The 25,359-nt window shown below is 35.9% G+C and overlaps 1 long non-coding RNA gene across 1 annotated transcript in view; it reads right to left on the reverse strand.

Annotated features, from left to right (window-relative positions):
* LOC112532333 overlaps positions 1-14,608 on the reverse strand; it is a 55,309-nt gene extending 40,701 nt beyond the window's left edge. Inside the window, exon 1 of the long non-coding RNA XR_003074928.2 lies at positions 14,555-14,608. This is a non-coding gene — a long non-coding RNA (uncharacterized LOC112532333). The remainder of the gene's footprint in view (positions 1-14,554) is intronic.
* Between the last annotated feature and the right edge of the window lie 10,751 nt (positions 14,609-25,359).

Consider the following 25,359-nt stretch of genomic DNA (forward strand, 5'->3'; position numbering starts at 1 on the left):
AGATGGTAGGTGCCCCATCCCTGGAGGCGCTCAAGGGCTGCATGGGCCTCTTCTGAGCACCTGATGGAACTGGGGGTGTCTCTCTTCACTGCAGGTGGGGTGGCATGATGGTCTTTAAGGGTCCTTTCCAACTCAATCGATTCTATGATTCTATTACTATATACATCAACTTCATTAAAACAGGAAAATGATAATTTTATCCAGGGCTTAGAGATAGCCAAAACATGTAGGAAGAGAAAGAAAACTGAGATTACAGATATCTTGTGCAATCTTTTTAAACTAAATCTTAATGCAGTGTTTTATGCAAAATCCTTTAGCAAAAAAATTCATTTTTTTATGAAACTTTCAGTGACCAAGAGCACAAGTTGTTTAGAAGATATGGCAATAACTATCTTAAATGACATTTTGCTAGCCATGAACCTGGTGATTCTAATTGAATGGATTTACATGAATAGAGGATAACTGGCACCAGCTGAAGATGCAAATCAAAAATGTAAGATTTAGTCAATGAAGAAATAAAATTGGAAACTACTATCATCTTAGCAACAGAGTTTAAGATCTTCCCACATATGCCAACAGCAATCCAGTTTTCAGAGGTTGTATTTTTGGACCTCTGCGTTCCAGGAATATTACGCAGGCAACACCTGCATAACTCTGTCACACATGGAAACAGCTTCCAATGGAAGACTCTGTCATCACTACAAACTAAATCACTCTCAACCTAGACAGACATGGAACTTTTAAAAGGGAACCTGCATGTCACCTCACTACTATACAGTGTATCCGTGATCTGCACACCATTCTACAATCTAAAAATACCGCCTAAGGCATTTGTTTGCTTTTCTAGTCTCGTAATTGCAGCCTATTTCTGCAGTGGATTCTGACATTCTCTTGTTTGCTTGCTGAACTCATTCTGTCATGAAAGGTCAGAAAGCAAACTGCTCCAGAATGTCAATAGGTGTTTAACGTATTCCACCTCTGCGCGAATTTCTCATGTGCTAAACCATCAAGTGTTGATTAACTTGACGGTAGGCAACTTGAGCCCGTAAAGGGAGAACCTTCTTTTTATTTACATCCTCTAGTGAAAATCTGAGCCCAGGTCACATTGGCCATTCGCAGATACTCAAAGTAAAATGAAGAATATTGCTCTCCTTTAATCCTTTAATCTACAACAGGTCGATGATGTATGCTTAATGCCAATGATATTTAATGCCTCCATGTTTCAGGATAGCTTTTGTGTTTAAAAAATGAAGACATTGCACTACAGACCTATTTAACCTGACTTTCCTCTGTTTTTTTCCACAGTGGTGAGAAGAAATGATGTGAGTCAAAATAAATCATATCTGATGCTGTATAACATTTTTCATCTGTATATTTCAAATACAATTTACAAAGGTAACTCCAGATTGTTATTTCTAGTGAGAAAGAAGAAAATCGTTGAAAGCTGGATGGTGTGCCAGTACTGAAGCCAGGAACATAACACAGGTTCAGTGCATGGGATCAAACAGCCTCACTTGCCCAGAAGCAACTTAGGCCAAAGTAGTGAGTTTATAATCGTAAGGTGGAAGAACACCAATGAATCTGTGAAGAAATCACCAGACAATAAAATATTTGTGATTCTCACAGCTATAACTCTGTAAAATTTTGAATTTAAAAATATTCTCTGTATATCACTCTTTATTTGACATAATCAAAAATTAAGAGAAAACTCATGTTAAATCTCGACTATAGTTGAAACATTGTTTAATGAACCTAACCCTGCATTCTCCAACTCAAAATTTTTTGTTGATGAAGATTTCTTAACATTTCCTTTGTTTTACATTAGATTTCCTTTCTCCTTTAAAAAGAATAGAATAGTTATAAGCAATAACTTGTTATTTTGTTATTTTAAAGCTAGTGAGCTTAGTTTTCTTTAAAAATACTGGACCCCCTACACTGTTCTCCCCTCCCACCCACCCCCCCGACCTCCCAGTATAAAGGAAAAATAAAGTGAAACAGTTGTTTTCATGCACTTAATTAGTTAGTGCATGTTTGGTTTTAAACACTAGCTTCAAAAATGCTGAATAAGTCCCCATTTTGCAGGAATAAACAAGCACCAAGCACCGAAATGTCATGAAAGAAATTTCAACTCAGGAGGACTTCTTGTTTGCAAAGCAGGGAGAAACAGGAAATGGGAGTTTACAGTGAAGCTGGATGTCCAGCACAACTTTCTATTTTACACATAAATGATAGATCTACAGTGGTTTAATTGAAAACAACAACTAAAACTAGGTAGCCCCTGAAAAATAAAATGGATACTAAATAATGGAGTAAGCTGTGAGCACTGACTCCATGCAGTCTGTCGCTGTTATTCAGCAGCAGTCAATTCAAACATTTTTATTTCCTGATTATCTCTTTTTCTTCACAAGAACAGATAGACAGTACTCACTATCAGCATCCTTCAATATTAGTATGCCATGTGCGTGCTGTGCTTCAGATGTCACGTTAAAAATACATAAGGCTAAATTAAAAAATGCTGAAAAACTCCTGGTGATAATCAGATAAGTCTCTGTGTAAAATATGATTTAAAATGATAATATTTTCCACACATTTTGTATCAGTAATATAGCCGAATGATAGAAGATGACTGTATTTTGATAATTACTCTTTATAGACACTGTGTCATGCAATTTCTCAAAAGTACTCAGAAGTGCAAGTACTGCATTATAGCTTCAGCTTGTACAAACTGTAGTCAAGCCAGCAATTTTCACTGGCTTGAGTGTCCTGATCAAATGTGAGCAAGAGCTTTTCTCTTTGAAAGCAACAGAAATTCTCAAAAAATATTCAGCAAACTACTCAGTAAATGCATCACACTGAACTATTATGTTAGGCCAAAATCAGACTAATTACCATGGACTCCAGAAAGTTCTCAGTCCAAAAGGAAGTAGAGTTTCCAGAAAAAGGAAGATGAATCTTACAGCTGCAGTGCAACAAGAGTCTCCTACATGCATTGCACATCAGGAAAATGAAGTTTAACTGGTTTAGTCTCAGTCTTGTCTGCTCTTTTGTCCACAGCAGGGACATAAGGAAAGGAGTACGTCATGGCTGTTGGAAACCATTTTTTCTTATCTCCCCAGTGCCTATCAGCAGCACACATGGTTGCCTCACTTTCTGCACATGGCCTTCTCATGCTAGTGACACTGGATATTATTCTTTTCAAGTAATATAATACTAGAAGTCACATTTGTCTTCAACACTCAGTCATCCAAGTTTTCAAACAAGCTCTATGTCAGACTGCTTCAAAAGCAAAGAACAGCAGTAAGAAGCAAACCCCAAGCAATCAGACCCACTGCTGGCTGCTCCATCTCTTTGAGTTTCAATTCCACCGACTGTATGGGACTTTGCTTATGAGTGTTGATAAGATTGATTTAATACATGGCAGTAAGTTCAAAAGTCTCGTGCTGAGACTTCTGTGACAATATAGATTGAATTTATCATGTATGGAAAAGGTACCTGACACACTTGGGGAATGTAGTTGTGTACTGTGGAACTGCACAGCACGTGCCTTTTAGTTAAAGTTTTGAGACTTCTCAAAAATCACTGGCAGCAATGGATTATTTCTCTTTATGGCTAAATCACTAAACAGGATGGTTTAATGAATCTAATAAAGTAGAAGAGTGGCATTTCATATTAAAAATAAAGCAATTGGATTTGCCTTATAAGAAATAGGCAGGAGTATTTGGGACAGAAAATTCATACTTCTCAGTAATATTACCTCCATCAATCAGGATAAACAGAGCAGCAACAATTAGACATGAAAAACTGATACTGTTCAGACAACCTCTTGTTTCATACATTAGTTAAACTAACCTCACTAAGTGTTTGGAGGAATCTTTATGTGTCTATCGCGTAGAGCAATCTCACTTTTAAACTGTGCTAAACATAAGTGTGTAATTTCATTGACATGATCAACGTTGGCAGCTTTTTTCAAGGGAAAGACCAATTCAGGGAAGTCTCCTGAGCAAAGGAACACAGCTGCTTTTTGCAAAAGGAGCTCAGATGGAATGGGAACATGGCTTCAATCCTACAAACAAAACCTGTCCCTTTCACATCACTGACCGATGTGCCAATTTTGAGGTGTCAAGGGACCCTACAATTTGTTCCCTCGTAGTCTGTTTGTTGTTGTTCATGTTTTTTGTTTTTGACATTTCACCAGAAGAGAAAATTAATTGCTGCAATAATTTGCTTCTCATTCTCTCTTCACTGAGTCCGCTTTTAGGTTCCTTTCAGCAACATGCCCCAGAATTACCCTATTATTATTCTTCTAAAGGAAGGTTTGCTTTCTCACTTATCTACATAATAGCAGACACTAAAACTCACATGCTGCAGCACAACATAGCCATCTGCACTTCCCACAACTTACACACTAAGTTAGCTGTCTGTGGTACCTAAAGCAGTCCAGTCCAGGGAATTTGCCCTGCTACTTAGCCAGACCCTAAGTACATAGTCTCTCACCTGTTCTTTTCACTTGGGAATGCTTGGGAATGAAGCTCATACGAGTTCTTTTGCATCTTTCAATGTTTCTTGCCTTCTTTTATTGTAAAGAATGGAAAATCTGGGGATTTTAAAACAATGCTCCCTTTTCTTCTTCACTCACGAATCTGTTTGGCAAGATTACAAGAGCTGGCAGCTGCTGAATACTTGGTGGATGGTCATCTCCATCACCATAGAAAGGAGTGGCTAGAAATTCCAAATGCCGTTCCTTACAGAGGGTAACGGGAAATTACCATAAACCAAAATATCAGCGAAAGCAGAAACTTCAAAATGAGTCAGTAAAATGAATGATAACAAATTGCTTTTACTGATTCAGTGTACCTGTTTCCTAAACTCTCTTGAATTCCCTTATGTTTGAAAGATGTCTTATCCTATTTTACTTCCCCTTCTACATCCACGAGCTCTTCTTTCTAACACAAGCTGCCCTGTCCTGTCTCCTATTATTTTCCCCCATAATTTGTTTTGCTCTTGCAACTTGTTTTGTCCTGTTCGTCATTTTCAGAATAAGTTAGTAGTGGAGCAACCATTTTATTTGTTTTACTTGAAAAGACAAATATATGTACAGCATATAATGAAGCTGATTTATCACTTTTTAATTAAAAATAAGAAACATGGCTAAAGTTAAATGTGCCTAGTTATACAAGTACAGTATTGAAATATGTAGGTAATTTTATTCTTCTTTTTGTTTGTACTGTTGCTAAAGAACGATTCCTTCCAGCCATCAGATTTTATACCTAAATTCTATTTCCAAAGATGTAATTAGGAGCCACAAACATGCAGTTGAATTATAGAATCTCTAGGAAAACATAAGTAATATTATTATATTCTATGCACGTATATATCAGTATTAGGCAAATAGTTGTTTGGTGTAAGACCACAAAGCCGAAAATTAACCAAGGTATCTCATCACACAGTATAATTTCTCCAGATGTATGATTTAAAGTCTTAACAGTATTATCCATTTTTCTAGTTATTAGACTATATTTTAATACAGATTATTAATAATTGAATAAACAAATTTAGCTGTGTTACTCCTTCACAGTCCTTTCAGTTTTGTATGCAAATACGAATGTTTTCTCTTCATTTCTATTTTTGAAAATTGTGCTTTACTGAATGAAAACTCAATTACAGATTTTCACTTCATTTCTCTGCCGCACATCATAGGATGGCAAGTAAATCAGCAGCTCTATTGCTTTTTAAAAAGTTTGGATAGAACAGAGAAATATGATCTTTGGGTTAAAGAGCTGTGTGACACTGATGCTAAAGAAAAAAATCCCCATTTTTACCTTAGCAAAAAATGAGCTTAAAAACTGATCACTGGGGACACATATCTTATTTCCAAGAGATCTTTATCACACGAAATTCAACTACAAGACTCCAAGTGATGTTACCATGAAGGAGAACTAGCTCCAGACTTTTACATTATGAATATTGCTATTATTTATGTGCCCTGGGAAACATTACATCCATTTTACATACTTAACCACATTTCAGCACCTCCATGATTTTAGAAAGACTTTCAAAGTAGTAAGACATGAAAAACAGTTGATGGAAGGCACAAAACAAGCATAGAATGTAGCCCACCTTCCTCTTTTTCAGTAAGACCTTCAGAGAATGTACAACGCCCATTCCTCTTCTTGACCCTAGTTCTATCAAATTCAAGGCCCAAAAACTCAGTCTGGAAATATTTCAAGATATTAATATCTAACATTAATCTGTGTATCCTGGGTAATTTCACATCTAAGAATTTCCATTCTACTCATTTAAATGCACTACCCTACTTTCAGCCATGATAGAGTTCATTTCTTCCCAGTATCTGCTTTTTTATTTTTATTTTTTTTCAGTTTCTTATATCACCCTGTTCGCAAGGAGGCTGGGGGAGCCAAAGAGATATTACATACCATATGACATAATGCTGAACAACAAAATGGGGGAGTTGAGTAGGGAGTGGCTGGGCATCAGTTTAGTGGATGAGGAGCAATTGCATTGTGCATCACTTGTTTTGGGTATTCTTTTATCATCATCATCATTATTTTCCCTTCATTTTCTGTCCTAACCAACTGTATGAATATCAACACAGAAGTTTTACTATTTTTCCTATTCTGACCCCCAGTCCCGTGGGGAGAAGGGAGGGAACAGCTGTGTGGTGCTTCTCTGTCTGCAACTGACAAAATGCTTAAATATTCAAATCTCTTCAACAAATAAAATCACCTTAAATATTAGTTCATTTTGTAGCATTTACAATGTCTTCTTATCAATATGCCATTTTATTTACCATAAGAAGTTACTATGATATTATATAGCTTCATGTCAGCTTATTCCTGTTTTGCACTGTATTTCCAGCAGTTACACTGGTAATGTTACAGTGTTTCCTTGTAAAAATATTATACGCCAATTGAGTATTTACATAGAAACTCTACCCATTAATGTGCACTTACAAGATCTTTTCTGAAAAAATAACATTCAAATGGATATGGAGTTATTTCAAACAGGTAATCAAACGCGGAGACATTTATCACATTCACTAACAATTAAGTAGGGAATCATGAGGTAGGGATAGATTTTTGTGAACACACTAACTGGAATTTCTTTCTTGCAGAAATTAGGTACACTGCAAAAAAATCAGGAAGACTTTTAAATTTGCTTAACCTTTGTGTTCAATCAGGACAAACAACTTTGGTCATACTTATAAATTCCAGTGGCACTGAAAGAAAAGCACAAACCTTTTCTCATAGGAGAAGTAAAATATTTCTGTGCTCTCACATCACACTTCAGGAAAGTATATAAAAAGTATTCCCTGCTGTTCCAAGTCAGCAAACCTGGACAATGAAAAGCCAAATGAAAACACACACTCACAGTGTGAAGTTGGAAAGCCCCTTTGAAGAAAACCCTCCCCAGAAACTTCAGAAGAACTTGGTGAAATATAGCTCTAAAAGATCTGGCTGACGTAGCTTTATTCAAGAACTCCCTCAAAAAGTTATATATGGCTAACAAAAATAATAGAAAATAGTAAAATCACTGCACAGGCAGCAAAGAAGAAAAGTAGAATGTATCCTAAATAGATTACAATGGAAACGACGATAAGGAAAGAAATATTTTGTTGTATTTCACAAAACCCTCCTGTTTTGCAGAATTTTATGTTATTAAATCCATATAAAATGAGAAATATTATGTTTAATTATTTAACAAATATTGTTTTATAGCAAGTAGAGGGTTTACCAGAAAAAAAAGAAAAAAAGAAAGAAAATAGACAAATTAAATGCAAGCAGATTCATTAAGCCTAATATATTATAGTATAAGAGCCTTTATCCTAAGTTAGGGAATGCTTCTGGCTCGTTCAGCTCATATAAAACAATGGCTTCAAAATGGAGCAATGCATACACTTTGGGATCAAGTGCTGAATCTTTGGTTTTAGTAAACCAGATCTCCTACCACTAGCTTAAACACTAAAAAACATAAGGCTATAACCTGTCACAAAAAGCAACACATGACCCACTTCCAAACAGAGGACTAGACGACTAACAAATGTATGTAGCTCTTACGTAGGCTTATCAGATTGTCAATATGATAAGTAGTAGACTAAACTGCCATTAATTATGTAACATTCACCTTGATAGTTGATTTCTCGTTTTTGAAAACAAACATTCAAAAGAGGGGTCTTCTATGGATATCATATTCTTGCTTCATATTAGAGAGTTGCATTGGGAACAGCATGGTTGTTAATAAATAGAAAAGGATATTTTTAAAATAATCTTTTCACTAAATGCATTAGACACTGCACAAAGTTTTTGTCATGAGTTTCCATTTTTTGAGATACAACTGTTCGTAATGGTGGAACTATAGGACAGATTGTAAAATATTCGATTATTTGTGCTTCTCAAACCCAAAAAGATGTTGTGAAACTGAACGCAGTCGTGCATACATCAATACAAATGGAATACTTTGGGGCATATCTAGTTTTCAAGATTGTGTTAGCTAACTTTGCTAGTAGTGAGTTACATTTATCACAACAAATGTATCTTCTAAATTAATTGTTTGGGCAAAGATTTGTTTTTTAAGCTGAGGAACTTCGTTGTGCTGAAATGAAGGTAACTTAGACAAAATACAGAAAGAAAATCAAGCAACTAGAATGCATAAATAAATATTGGGAGAATATTCATGTTTCTAGGATGCTTCAGTTACAGCCTCAGTGCTCAGTATGTAACGCTGAAATATGAGATTAAACTGTTCACTGAGATAAAAGGAAAACTTGCCATTTCCTGAATTACCTACAGCACAAAATGCAGCAATACTCTTTTTTTTTTTTTTTTTTTTTGTGAATATAATCCCTTTTAAAGGTTTGCTACCTTACACAACAGATATTTACGCCTTCCTGTAGATAGATAATACTCATCCGACAAAAGAGTGAAGTATCACTGAAAGCTTCCTCATAAACAGCTATAATTCTAGTAAATGAGTCTTCCGGGTGTTGTGGAGAGCAATAATTTTAACAATTTTCTTATTACCAGCTGTCTTCACACTAGCTGGATCACTAACATTCCTTTTCAATCTACAGAAATGACAAAGAAGAGGAACAACCATATTGACAGCTAGCAGAAATGGACATTACAATAAAGGTAAATGAACATACTAGCTAAAATAAGAACTCTTTTTGTCAATATGATAAATTGTTCTACTTCAAATCATAAGACATTGTTCCGAGAGTACTCGGACGACTCAGAATATTAATAAATAAAGACAGGAAGTTGCATGGTTCTGATGTTTTCATTTATAATCAGATTTCATGGACTGACATTAGGATTTGGTTACACTCATTCAGAATCTAATTGGAAAACAGTTCTATTTAAAAAAAATAAACATGCAGAATAATCTACAAGACAGAAGTGGAAAATATGGGGATGTGGGTTTTCGACTGATATTGAATAAACCTTGTTATGTCAGAAATAACAGCTGCCTTGACCTACTCATTGCTAAACCTAAAGTTGATAAAGCAGGCCTTGAAATCAAGTGTAACATGCACAATCCCTTTCCCATCTGGGACAATAAGAAGAAAAAGCACAGACAACCACATCTGGTTTGTACACCTCTTATTCCACTGATAGCAAAAATTTCAACTGCTGAGGGACCTATTCCCTCGCTCATGACATGCTACTACATAGGGCACATGCATAATATTTTCTTTTATTTTTTGTAGTGCTTATTACTAATGTATGTAACATGTGGCAGTCTGTTATAAATTCAATTAAATGTTAATGTAAACACCTGCTCAGCTTCATTTATATACTGATATACTAGGCCAAGAAATTAAATTGTTACCTTCCATTTCTTTTGTGTTAATGTTTCCCTTCAAGGAGAAAGAAACAAGGAAAAGCAACCTGCTAAATTGACACTAGCCAGCTACAAACTACTTTAAATTACTGACATCTTAAAAGAGAACTGTATAAAAGCAACTGAGAGTAAAGGTGAAACAAAACATGTATTATGTAGCTTAGAAGTATTAATGACTATTAACAGAATAAAATATAACCACAAAGACAATACAACGGGAAGTATCACAGTATGTGGGAATAAGAGTGCGAAGCCACTTGTATGGGAAGGAATGGCCGTACTCACTGGACATATCAAATATGTCCAAAATAAGTCATGATTCCCAGACATGATCACAGGTCACTCAGAGAAAAATGACCCTCAGGGAGCATTATCTGAGAAAGGTGCATAATGAACAGTTTCAGCTGTTGCTGCTGAGACAGCCAAAGAAGCAAAGGCAATCTGGAACTGCGAACATTTTTTCTAATATGTCTCTCAATTCAAGATAAGATAGGAATCACTGAAGAAATTCTGCCATAACTGTTTGGTATGGTGGGACAGCAAGAAGGGTTTCAACGACACAGCGAGGTATTTGATAGCACCATCATTGTAGCTCTACAGTTCTAATGGAAATACCACCCTCCTGTTAAGTAAGTTTCTGTAGGACAAACATATATTGTTCTCTGGACTGCACAAAGCAATACCACCTCTGAGATCTTCAACCTAGCTCAGAGGAAGCTGAATACCTACAAGACATTACAAAGAATCAATAACATATTCTAGAAATATTATATTCCACATATACTGCAATACTATAGAATTGTAGAATCACAAGGTTAGAAAGGACCTACAAGATCATCTAGTCCAACCATCCTCTCGTCACCATTACTACCACAAGCTATTAAACCATATCTCGTAGCTCCCCATCCAGACACCTCTTGAATACTGCCAGGGACTGCAGCTCCTCCACCTCCCTGGGCAGGCCATTCCAGCGCCTGCCCACTCTCTGAGAAAAAAAGTTTTTCCTTATGTCTAATCTAAACCTCCTCCGGTGCAATTTGTGGCCATTTCCTTGGGTCCTGTTTGTTGCCTGTGAGAAGAGGCCAAACCCCTCCTCATCAAAACCTCCCTTCAGGAAGTTGTAGACTGCAGTGAGGTCTCTCCTGAGCCTCCTCTTTTCCAGACGAAAGAATCCCAGCTCCCTCAGCCGCTCCCCATAAGACTTGTGCTCCAGACCCCTCACCAGTTTTGTTGCCCTTCCCTGGACACATTCCAGGGCCTCGAGGTCTTTCTTGTAGTGAAGAGCCCAAACCTGAAGACAGTACTCAAAGTACAGCCTCACCAGTGCTCAGTACAGGGGGATGATTACCTCCCTGCTCCTGCTGGCCATGCTATTTCTAATGCAGGTCAGGATGACATTGGCCCTCTTGGCCACCTGGGCAGACTTTTAGCTCATGATCAGCCAAGCATCAACCAACACCCCCAGGTCCCTTTCTTCTTCACAGTCATCCAGCCACTCAGTCCCAAGCCTATAGTGCTGCATGGGGTTATTGTGGCCAAAGTGCAGGACCCAGCACTTGACCTTGTTGAACCTTATCCCACTCACCTCAGCCCAGTGATCCAGCTTATCTAGATCCCTCTGAAGGGCCTCCCTACCCCTGGGCAGATCGACACCACCTCCCAACTTGGTGTCATCTGCAAACTTACTGAGGGTACACTCAATCCTCTCATCTAGGTCATCAATAAAGATATTAAGCAAGATGGGCCCCAGTACTGACCCCTGGGAAACACCACTTGTAATGGGTTTCCAGTTGGACTTAAATCCATTAACTACTCTGTGAAGGTCCAAGCTCCAAAAGTTTCAGTATGAGTAAAACTGCATGTGAGGTTCAGTATTTCTAGATACGTGCCTGGAAGGTGTTACAACAAACATCATCTCAGGTGTTCAACTATCTTTTTCTCCTTCTCCAGTAGTATGTTTTTGGTTGGCAATCTCAGTTAGAAGCAGTACCATACCATTCTACTGATGATTGCTTTATCTAATTCTTGTTATGTATCAATTGATTGAAAGATTCCATTTTCATTCACCAAAAAATACCCCCAAAACATCAAAACTAAGCTAAAAAACAAAGTTACAATCAAGTTATCAGTTCCTATTAAGGAGAGTTTTTCTATTTCTTTTTTAATGGTGTCTTTTGTTGTTGTTCTGTTCTTTAACAGAAGTGACAGGAGTTCTGTAGTGACAGCATCTTCCATTTCATATCAGTACTGAGACACCAATTTCCTGTTTCTTCTTAGGTCAGCTCATCATATTTACATTTCTGAGTACTTTAGAACAGATCATTTAATTAAAAGAACCAGCTTGCATGTGTTCAGAACCAATCCTCTAGTATCAAACAATTGTCTCGATACTGCTTTTTGGTTGTTTTTTTTTTTTGGTACAGGTGCTGTTTCAGCTGCAGATACCTTGAACTGCAGATCAGTCTCAGTGTTTCAGACTTAGCTGATTCCCCAGTTATTCTTCCAAACTTAAGTCCTGGCAGGATATCATATATTTTATCTGAGATGCTCAAGAATCACATGACCTCTTCAAAACAGGAGGTTCCAGAGGAGATATCTGTTTTTGCAAGCTACACCAGCAACCGATCTTCCCGAATTGTTTCAAGCCATCAGTGGTGACAGAATACTAAAACAGACAAAATTTACAACTGGAAATGAAAACATTAAATGAAAAACTGCCTGGTCAAGTTAAGATTGGAGAGAAGTTCACTAATCTAAAGAACTTATAGACTGTCTCGGTACTTGCTGAGCTATTCCCACCGTCTATGCAGACAAAGTAGTTTGAATAGGTCAGGATAGGTGTGAAACTAAAAGTAATGGGTAGTAAACTAAAATAGGCTATTTAAGGTTTCATAAAGAAAAACATTTACAACACTGTCACAACTGTACTAATTGTCCCACTCTTGGGAAGCTCAAACGGAGGAGCATTAATGGTCTCTAATGGCAATAATGTGGTTGTTGGTGAAAATGTTGGAATGTCTTGAGGACTTCTAAACTAATTGGATTACTGCTTTTATAATTAATAGGATTACTCTGACTCTGCAAATTAATAGGATTTTTCCTTATCAATTCCAAGCTTAAATGTTTTGAAACTGCATGTTTCTAAATAGTTCCCACAAGAATTGTGTGAATCACAACTGTACTCAAACTCATAACTGCAAAGTGGTTTCTCTGAATGTTCCCCTCTGAATATATTTATCTGATGTTTTGCAACATCTGAATAAAAATATACACTCAAAACCACCAGTGTTTTCCAGTGCCTGATTTACACCTATACCCACCTGAGCTGAATTTTTCACCACAGACATCATTTACTGAAGAATGGCTTTCACTGAATGCATAACACAATGTTACCTCCAAGATTAAAGGTTGCATTTAGGATTACAAGGATTATTCTTTTCTCTTTTCCCCCTCTTTAACCAATTTCCAATCCATAAGCCATTATACCTTTCTTTTCTGCAACTATTTAACTTAGACATTAACATTTATGGCCAGCCACTGTCTCTTAAATGTATTTCTTCACAATATGTTTTCCTAGATTGTCAGAAATATTTTTCTTTGACAATATGGAGGGAAAAATAATGAGCTTATTACAGCATCTTTACTTCCATTTTGAGTTTAGGACCTCCCATGGAGCTCTTACATGAAAATACAGATTAAAAAAAAAAAACCCTACATTAAAAATATACATTATTAAAACAATTAAAAGAAATTGTCAGGACTATATTTATAATGTCTATTTAGATGGTAATGTACATGGACCAAGCAGACCAGTGCATGCATACTTGATATACTATGTTACTTCAGTGACTCTGTGAGGAGAGGAGAGGAGGATACTGTTGCTATACTAGGAGCATTATCAACCAAACAAAGTAGCAATGAAAACCCCAACCTATGTAAATCATTTTATCTCCAGTCTACTGAAGTGTTTCAGCCAGTTTATCTTACAGTTTCCACTGATTGCAAACTTGACATGCACAGTTTCAGTAATCTTGAAATGTAACCACTCGTGGTCAGATGCAAGTCTCATAATAAGGATGCTTCTGTTTCCCTCAAATTCATAAGAAGTAATTGCACTAACATTTATAATCTTCAGTTTAAACAACAAAAACTGTTGTGCATGTGCTGAATTACAAGCGAGAATTTTTTTTTGTGATCACTGAGATTGTTTCTGTGAACCTGATTCACTTCTGTTCCCAGTTAGAGCTGACTCTGTTATAAAATTCAATTTAGAATTCAAATTAGAATAAAAATTCAAATTCTAAACATATTACTGGCGACACATATTCTTAGATATTTAATCAAGTTAATTTTGAATATCTAATATCAGCTAAGAGTCTGAAATATAAGAACTGTCAAAGTAGTTCTACAAAGCTCAAGATGATGACAGGAAATGTTTCAGACTGATTTATACCATCTTCCCTTGCATGATTTGTTTGAAAAGCTTTGCCAGATTCCTGAGAAAATAGAAAAAAAATCAATAAGTCCATACCTATCACTTCAGGTCCACCTCATGCAGCCTAAAAATGCAGTGACAAGGAAGTTCAGTCAACTCATCTAACTCATGTAGAATATTTCCTGTTAATTGAGTAGAAGAGCCTGTAGTAGCACTAATAGTTCTAGATTTTTAAGAGCACTGGTGTGAGATACTCACAGGGAAAGCTTACATACAGCAACTCTTCTTAGCTTCTGTTAAGAGAATGCTTTCTTCTTTAACCTGACCTTTGCACCTTACAAATTGCTCTTTGATAGCTGAATGCCTTTTTTTTTTTTTTTTTTTTTTTTTTTTCTGAAAAGGGGAAAGAGTAGAAATAATTTCTTAAAGGCTTTTTGACCTTAGCAACAAGACCACAGTGGAAATTAAAGTTAACTTCCTGGAAAAACTGAGTGGCATAGGCCAGTATTTGCTATGCTTTTGCTGAGGGCCTTAAAAGCAAAAAGAAGCAATCATTCAAACTACATTAAGAACAGCTGAAGTTTGTTTGATAGTTTCTTATTTGGCATAATTAGGCTCCAAAGCTCATAATTTATGCTGTAGTTAATATCCACATGAACATTTGATGTGAAATTAATGAATGAATAGTCAAAATCCCTACCCTAAGCTCTCAACACTGCACACTCCCTGGAGTTTTTCTTCATTAAGCACCAATGAAGCATAAATCTCAACTTCAGGTTTTTTTCCTTTGCTTTCCATGCCCCTTGGATCTCCAAAGTATAATTGAAGACTTGAGTAAACATCAGGTGGTGAAGTTTAGAGGCTGCTGAGTGCTGCCGCCGCTCAAGTTGGCAAAGTTTGAGCAGATGCCCAAATTCAACTCTGCAGAGAGTGATTATATGCCTTGCAGTAGGTGGGTGTTGTTTTCTTCCTTAGAGAGTACCTAGGTAAGCCATAAGAATTGTTGGAAAAACACTCCCACACAGAAATGGGTAGAGGAAAAGGGAAATACTTCATCTCAGTCCAGAAAGATGAGGAGACTACTGAAAAAAATCCAAAAGACAAATAGTAATAATAATAATAATAATTTTAGGGAGGGGTTTTAAAATTTGCTCCTTGCAAACTATGTTTCCAAGTAGCTACTACATTTTGAAAAAATTAAGATGTTAACATATTTATTTTCTTGGGCAGTAGGAAACATACTGAGAGTTGATAAGTAGCGTCTCTTAACTGGCTTTTGTATTAGCTCAGAGTTTGAGTTTGCTTCTCCACTTCCTGAACAGTTCATATTAACTGAATATAATCACAGGCAAGGCAACATAATCTCTCCAGTTAGAAAGCTAAGGCTCAATAACACACTCCTACCTCCAAGTTTCACTGCTTTGTGTTGACATGGGTACGTGGTTTCCATATATTGACACTGTGAATACCAAACAGAAGCCAAACACAGCTACTGAAGGCATTATAGTAAGTCTCTAAGAGAGAAAGCATGGTCAGGAATCAGGGCTGACAAACCTGTCTGTCAGATCTCTCAGAAACAAGTTCTCAATTCAAACAGCATATCCCATCATACCAACTCAGCATATTCTTCAGGAGAACCCTACTGAGAAAAAGTCTTTATCTGCTCCAGCTCTGAATGTCTGATATTTAGAGATGCAACAATCCACTTGCATCCTGGGAACAACATTCCCAGGCAGGTCTTCAAACTGTAGACAGTGCAAAGAAGCAAACACTTGTGTCTCATCTCCTGCCACTTAGACAAAGCCCAAGGAAATCAATGGAGAGTTGAGCTTGAACAGCAACACGTACCACTCACTTTCAGGGCAAAGCCCTTTTTAGAGGCTTCTGCAGTTTTCAGGCCAGCTCACCATTTTCAGTGAGTGAAAACAGGCACATATTAACAAGGAAGGAGAGTTTACAAGTGTGTCACACTGTAAGTTTCAGAGTCTACAGCAAAAGGCTTAACACTTCCTATGATCCACTTATTAAATTATCAATCTTATTATATTATCAAGGTAAAATAACCTTTTTTTAAAGAACGTATCAAAAGGCAGGCATAAAGAATATACTCTCATTCATAAGAAAATGCAAGGAGAGTAGCATATGTTTCCCTGCATTTATTCTATATATTTTTTATTTACTCAATGTGTATTTTAATCTGTCTCTTTGGTACTATTGTGGCCACAGATAAAACCTACCCTGCTTGCATGTTCTTGGTACTAAATACTTAAAGCTTAATGTACTGCTGACAATTCCAAGTCTTTCCTCTTCATGCATATTTTATTATATCTCTGTAAATATAGGCATTTTAAAATGCAGTAATTATTCTTCTCATGTTTCTGATTGAAAAATTGAATTTTCCAGTTTATCCGTAAGTAGGTACAAAGCAAATCAACACTGTTTCATGCATTTTTCTTACTGAGAAATTGATTCAACTTGAGCAGAAACACATTAAAAAGTAATATGAGAAGAATACAGGAAAAGAGGAAAAATAATGTAATAATTACCACAGATATATATTGACAATATATATTAATCTTTGATGTTACTCACAAATTTGAGTAGCAAACTTATTAGTGAAAACAACCCACATTTTTATTTAGAACAGTTATTTTGCACTCATTTCAGTAAAGGGATGACAAAATAATATGGATTTTGTACATCTGTCTTATGGTTTAGATGATTAAATACTAGGAAGGCACCAAGCACAGATGGATTATGAATAGTTATAAAAATATATATATATTTGATCCTGCACTAAAGTGGAAGTTCTAAAATGTGAAGATTAAGAGCTACTTATATATTATACCTCACTACAAGACATTGCCTTGAAAAAATCCATAACTTCAAAAGTTTCTATAATATTCTGTTTTCATTTCTATTACTTCTGGTGTTGAATCATTCATAGAGGTTATAAAGTTTATTAAAGGTAGTAATATGTTTAGAAAAATCTATCCCAACAACATACCTCTATTTATCTCCCCTTGTTCCCCTATCCTGGCAGAATGCAACGATGTCATTAATTTTGAAAAGGACAGTTTCTGCAGTGTTTATAGACCAAGTTTCCTCAGGAGCACTGAACCATTCAGAACCACAAACCATTTGAGAATCCCAGAAAATAACAGACTTGATCAGCAAAAGAAAGTTATCCACGAAATCCAGGACAGATCTTGCTTGTTTCAAGCTTGTTTCAGCTTAGCTGCTGACTTCTATAGAGATGTAAACAGACATCTTGTAAATAGCACAGATCACAGAGACAATTTCTACTTTAAATAATCAAAGTAAATCCTCCTTCTTAGATTGACAAGATCAGCAAACTTGTCCTATCTCTAGGTATAAGAGGTTCATAGATCCATGTTATCTGACTATCCTCAAAGATAGGTGTGCAAATCTCACAGCTGAATCACTAGTAAACAGATGACTCTCTACAATTGATAACAACTTATTTTTAGACTCACAGAGTATCGTAAATAAATCTGCTTGAACAGGACTGAAATTCCTAGGTACATCACTTGTGATACTTACTTGCTACTGCTGAGAGAGAAAGAAATTTTATGCCTTATTAACTTAATTTTAGTTTTCTATATTTGCGGAGGGTCACTTAAAATCTCTATGAAACCACTTCTCTGAGTTTCTCTATCACAGAGCAGAGTTCCCAACTCTATGTCTGTGTAGAAAGGAATGGTGTTATGTTATTGGGAATCATTTTAAAGTGTTTTGAGGCTGCAAATTGGCATAAGAATGATAGTTAACAAAACCATGGGAATAAACAAGACCAATAAAAACATAAAGTGCATAAAAACATAGATTGCAACATCTTCATTCCTGAAGAAATTTGGTACTTTAACAAGGAGATGTGAGATCTCTGAATAAGGATTTGATGTGGAAACATCATTAAATTTTGACTTCTACAAAATAACAAAGGTGGTCCACAGCATATTATCCTAATTTTACTTCCCGAGATTCTAAACAACAGCAAATCGCACAGTGCCATCATTTAAAATCAAATACATTATGTGAAGACTTAATGCTTTTAAAACCATTTCTAAGAGAGTATAAATGAAAAGATTCCACTTCTGTTCTGTACATATGAAAAGATTTGAAAGTACAGAGGAGCAGGGTCAAAAGCAACACAAGGATGCTTCTCAAGCTATAAGCAATAACAAGATGTGAGTATAACCATCATGTAGACAAATAGTGTACAACATCAGAGAGGAAAGCTGCCAGAAAATTCCTCTCATATTCATGGCTACTCTTCTTAACCATCTCTCACCTGGGTTTGATCATGTTCAACACACATCCTTGGCAAGGAGTAGCAGATCATAATTTGAAACTGTCATATAAGATATATTCACCATAACACAACTTTAATTGGTCCTTTTTCGTGTTTAATTATCAATCTTTCCAATCTTCCTCTCAGGCCTGCAAGATCACCTTTTTCTCTAGAATTTATGAACGTTTAAAACACAGTCTCATATTAATTATTTTACTTTGATTAAACTCAAGAGCATTTTTGTTCACATCCAAGAATATAACTTTTTAAAAAGTGCTACTTACATTCCTAACTAGTTGTTTGTACTTCAGTAATGTCCAATAGCCAGGTGTGATATATTTTTGATAACTTTATTTACTTTCATCTCTTCTTTCATAACTATAATGTCTTTTAAATAACAATTGCTGTTTTAACTGCACTTCTAGAAATATCGATGTAAACTGTGTTCAATGCTGAAGATATTTTCTATGACTAGAGGAAATTCAAATAGGAAAAAAAAAACTTTTTGAATAGAAAAACAAACAGAACTTACAAATTGTCTTTTGCCTCTCCAAAAATTTCAGAATAGGCAGTCTCAGCATTCAAGTCCTTACTAATTTCTTCTTTTCCCCTATCCTGGCATAATATAGTGATTGACTTCATTTAAAGAGTAAATGCAAGTTTCTGTAGCATTTATGAACCACGTTTCCTCTGGAGCACTAAAGGCCATTTATGAATTTGATTCCACATCATGTAATCAATGGGTAATGTACGATATAGAAGATGACAAGATCCCAGCTTCTTGGTGTGGGGTATGATTTCATACCCTTATAATGGAAGATTTCTCTCCTTATGGGCATAGGTTGCCATGGGCTAAGAGACTCAGGTTTCAATTTCTGTAGATATCATCATGTCTGAAGAAGGAAAATAGCCAGTTCCTTCTCCAAATCTCAGTGATGAAAACTGAGACCTCGTGATGAAATTCAACCCTTAAACACTTGAAATTCAGTTGATGAGATAGAATATAAATTTAGCATAAAGTACTCAGGATGGGCTGTATTGAGAGTGTTAAATAACTTGGAATGGCTCAAGGAATCTATTAGCAGAGAATGTAAGATAAAACACATTACTGTGATGTATGAGCAGCTCTGGGAAGTTTTCTCTTTTAAAAAATCATAACACACTCTGAGCTTCAACAGCTGTAACTGCTGAGAAACCAAGAGGATTCCTTCTTCCTAGATCACAATGCTATAATATAGCCTTCAGAAGAGGAGTGATGTGGCTGCTGTTTTGAATTTTGACCTGCTTTGAATTAATTTGATGCCCCAGCTGAAGGTAAGAATACCGTAATTTCAACTTCTATAACCTGCAAACTCAAAAGATGTGATCAAATCTTTTCATCTAAAATGTCAAATGTGACAGTTACACCATTCATCCCTGTAAAGGTTTGAAGATTTTTAACAACATACTAGTTACTATGAAATCCAGGTATGTTTCATACAAAATTGTGTTGTTTTATGAACTAAGGGACACATGCTAGGTCAGGGCTACTGCTTAGCAGTTTTTACTCACAGAGTCAAGTTTCCCAACCTTTCTTAAATATTCTTTTAACCTAGATCTTTGAATACCTGAGTTCACAAGCACAGAACTGCAGCTTGAGAATGTGTACTCTATTTTACTCATCAAAGGACAGTGTTTATAAGTGAGTCAATAGATTCAGTATAACCTATCTAAGGATAGGTTGCACAGTTGTTTTCACCAACTGAAAACTAGTACTCACCAACAAAACAAGAATGTGTGTTTAGCCTGGCCAAAATTATCTCAGTGAACGCTTAGCAGGATCATAAAATCATAGATTCATTAAGAGTTGGAAGGGACATCTGAGGGCCATCTAGTCCAACTCCCCTGCAACGAACAGGGACTAAGTTGCCTTTCTTTATCTTGAAAATCACATCAGTTATATCGACCAAACACCATCATGAACTGCAGAGACCTGGCTCACAATGATTTCCCTCTACTGTGAGGCATCCACTGTCCTTTAGGGAGAGTATATTATGAAACAAAGACATAATGACAGTTAATGTAATTATATTGGGGCTGGCTTTAAATAAAGGAGCTTTGCTGCTGATAGGTATATTGCTATGGTAGCATTAAAGTCAATGCAGTCCACAAAGCCTACCTAAGTTCAGGGACCTAGAGTCTGCTAAACTTCTTGCTGCCATGGCTGTACTGCTCTAAGTACTAGCTAATTTAGCAAATGCTAATCTGACTCTGTATATTGTAATCTGGTGTTTGGATTGTACTATAAACCTACACCAAGATTAGGAGGAAAAATTCTAGGAAATAGGTCTGTCCAGTCTTCCTAAATGAGATGGTGGTTGGGAAACAGGATCAAAGTATCATGATTTTCCTAAAATAAAAAAATTGGTTGTTCATACAACTAACACACACTTTCAGCCTATTCCTTAATGTACACGCTGTTCTTAATCAATCCTGAATACAGTGAGTGACTGCTTTTTCAGTAAGACAGGAATAAGGTTTTCTTTGGTACTTTCTAGTAAAGTTCAGGATGGACTGCGATTACGTGCTCTGTATTTGTTTAGGGAGTCAAACAATGGTTTTACTGCTAGAAAAATCTTCATCAGTAATGGGAGTCAGACTGATTAATGAGATTTGAGATTCAGCTACTTTCCTTAAACACTCTATATTACTCCCCTAAAAATAGTTTCCACCTAAAACTTTTATCCTCCTTTCTACTTTTTCCTTCCTCTCCGTAAATGATCATCGTTCTAAATCTGAGGAAAATCACCCTCAGTCTATTAAAAAATATATTATTTGCTTAAAAATAACGTGAAATCATTTTTAAACATACATTTTTTTATGAATATCAAGAGAATTTAAAATGTGTCTGTTCCTCGCACTGATAATGGTGTAGAAAATAAACTCATAAATATCCTCTTCTAGCTGAAGTTTAGTCAAAAATTTTGCATGACAAATACTATAGAACTGCTGCTTCCTTTTCTAGATCAAAATATAATGTAAAGGGAAAGACCTAATCCCTCTATAGAGTAGTTGGTTGGTATTAGCTGTTCATCTCATAAATGTACTTATTTCCATTAATTATGCTTTTTCTCTTGCTTATGCAACATGACTATAACTCTAATTTATGTATTAGGCTTAATAAGTTCAAAATATCTTTGTAGGTCACTGTGAAGGTCAATTCCCCATTCACACAGATCAAGATGTATTTAGATGTAATACAGTGTACAGTAGATTTTGAAGTTACCTTCTTTTATCAAAAGGAAAATCTCATATTTGATCCAGACTCCATCTTTGCATTTGGAATAATTATAACTTTTCTATTTATAATCTTCTGTGGCCTGTCAGTAACTGGACCATGAACTGCCACTTTGCTTTTATTGGACAAGGAAACAATTTCAGCTTCCTTCCCTAAGACTTAAGATCATAATCAAGAAAATGTATTCACTGCTGCCCACATTCATATCCCAGTGCTGCAGACTATAACTTTGGAACATTAGAACAAATGCAGCATTATGAAACACATAAAACACATCAGTGTTTCCACTGAACAATGTGAGATTTATTTTTCTTTACTGAGTCTGGCAGGTAGAAAATTTACTTAGATGGAACAGTCTTTGATGTAGCCACAGAGGCCAAAGCAATGGCACACTTCACTTAATTCAAAATCATTACGGAAAAGTAGATTACTATATAAGAGATATATAACTGAGTTTATTTAAAGTTTGAGGCATAAAAATTTAGACTCTAGTTCCCGAAAAGCTGGGAATAAGAACAGTCAGATCTTATGACTTACCCTGCTATTGTTTGGAAAAGGTAGGAAAAGAATAACTTCTTGTATGTTTCTCTAATTTTCTGCATATAATTCTCTCAGCTTTCAAAGCTTCCTACCAGACATTGGATTCCTTAACAAAGCCTTATACTATCTACTAATAAAAACTGGTGCATTAGAACCAGGTTTTATTGTTACATATAGTTGTTTATAATACAACAACTTTTTATTTCTTACACAAATAAATACATATTGGAGAGGATATAAGGGGGGAGGAGAAGAAGACATGCCAATTATACAATGTAAAAAAAGGGCAGAATAATTTTGAACATAATATATACCATTTGGTTACAAAACCAACATTACTCGTTTGTTGCTATCTTTCCTGATTTCCATCTGTTGGAAGATTGTTGTTTCACAAAACAGCCATTTCTCATAACAGGGGTTTGATGGTATACTGAATGTCTTATAGAGCCCAGATTTCACCAAGTGTCTGATGAAAAAGCCCAGAATGTAGAGCAGAAGAAATAAATCCTGGCTGCATTACTCACTTGGCTGTGTTTGCTCCACCACTGAATAGTTAGTGGTTAATTTTACACACTATGGATCCTTGGTACTTACAGTCACCTGCTGTGCCCAGCAGGAATGAAGACAGGTTTGGCATGCACCCTGTCCTTTAGAGCCCTAGAGATTTTTCTTGCTTATCTCCATATACAAAACCAGTTCTGTTGCTGCAAGTGGAAAACAGCAGGAATACACAGCTGTTCCTATCCTTTCCTCTGAAGTTAGTCTGTTGCAGTCCTAGTGGTGGCCAAGGGATTTCACTGAGATCTCTATGACTGCTTTGCTACACCTCTGTTATGCAAATACAGTATCCAAGAGCTATATACAAATCAGTGAGGTGTAAAAATGTAAATAGCACATGATATAAATAAATTATAGCAAGATTTGTTACATCTTTACCTTGCATAAGCATTGTGTCTGCTCCATTCTTCAGTGAACATCACCTACCCAAACTCTACGGAGAATAGGACACAGTGTCTGAAACAGAACTAAAAATCTTCTGACTAAAAAGTGAGTCTCTGCAGTTTGGTGTGAGTTTTCAAGTTTGCACTTATTATCCATCTACATATTCTCTGTGCAGAGGATAAGACTTTCCTCTTTAGAGGTGACAAGGATATAAGAGAAGTCTATAAATCAAGAAGGTGCAAGACTTCTCTCAATCCAGTCATGTATGAACTAAATAAGACTACTGGAACAAAGACTGTCTAATTTTCAAGGTGGTCTTCTCTTACAGTAAATCTAAGCAAACATGAATTAGATTTCCACATAGTAAAGCTGCAAAGATATGCTTTTCTCTCTTTGTTCCCTTAAAGCATACCTGTATTGTATTATTTAACAGAGTATTCAAGACAACCCAATAAAAAGTTAATTTAATTCATTTCCCTTGCCTTATCCTTTGTGGCAACGCTTCTGATCTACATTTTGTTGTATGCATTCCTGAACTCTTTTAAGAGATTCAGTATGTAATTACCATGATAAAAGATACTGAAGTCTCAATTACAATTATCACCTCTGCCATGAGTAATCTGGCAAAGCAAAATCATGCAAAGCAGCCTTAGCTGTCCTGCCTAAACTGCTGCTAAGGGACTAGTAGTACTGAATTGCACTCTGTGGGTACTCTCAAGTAGTGAATTCAGATAAAGGCAGGACAACACATGTGGATGGAGCCAATTCTTCAAAAAGATCAGAAAAAAAACAACAACAACAACAAAAACCTACAGCAGTGGACTCTTACCACCTAGTTCATTCCTCCCGATAGCCCATTTTTTCCACCTCTCTGCCAAATTAGCAGGACCTATTTAAACTATGGATTTATGGAAATGTTATAACTACAAGTGTCTTCTGATTACACCGTTGTGACTCTTCAAGGTACGAAGTTCTGCATCTTAGAACCAAGAACAAAGACATGCTTGAGATGAGTGGAAAGATAGTCATAGATATCAACATGCCTCATATCAGGCCGTTGGTAAAGCCATCTTTTTGAGGAAGTGGAAAAAGAAATATATCCTTTTTCTTCTTCTGTGTTTTTATGCAATCATAACTAAAGACTAAAGTGATCTTGAAGAAAGATAAAAATTCTTGTACAATTTCATTCATTCATAAAATTTTCATTACATTTTTTTAAACACCATTATATGAGTTATCTTAAGGATAAAAACAGATCTTTAAAAAAAAAAAATCAACAGCATATTAAAGCAACCAATCACTACCAAAGAAACATAAACAGCAAAAACAAAAACAGATTAAAATATGGTTGACTATCAGCAGTAACACCTCTGGCTTTATTTCCTCCCTCTAGGGCAGATGGTATAAAATAAAATGTCTTCAATAGTCACCAGACAGCAATAGTAATCATTAAGCAAATGATATTTGGAGAATACTTGCCCTTATAAAAGACTATTTCTCTCTACATCTGTTTCTTATCATTCACTCCAGTGGCAGTTCTCATGTTGCCCTGCTCTCAGCTTCAACTTCACCTTCCTATCTTATTACATAAACATTGCAAACATCTTTTCTGCAAACATCTTACCTTATATCCACTGCAAAATAAAGGCTGAAAATGTGACTATAGTTTCTGGACTCATCCTGTATATTTCTTTAGAACAAGATGCATTTCTAAAGCAGTGAAGGAAACTTTTTATGAATAGTAATATCATGAACATTTAATTACAAACTGCTGTGTTACAATGTTCTAGTAACATTGTATATTAGCAAAATGTTAGCAAGTATTAAATTGGATGTTGACTGCCTAGATATAAAGAAGCATATAGCTTTATGGTTTCTATCAACTCAAAACGACAGTTTCACCTATAGCATGAATTATACAGTGCCTGAGCATGCAAGTGTGAATGTTGCAGAGTTCCTACTGAAATCCTGCTACCAGTGCGATATAGTTGC

This window comes from Gallus gallus, chromosome 4 (genome assembly GCF_016699485.2).
Source record: "Gallus gallus isolate bGalGal1 chromosome 4, bGalGal1.mat.broiler.GRCg7b, whole genome shotgun sequence".
Classification (NCBI taxonomy): Eukaryota; Metazoa; Chordata; class Aves; order Galliformes; family Phasianidae; genus Gallus; species Gallus gallus.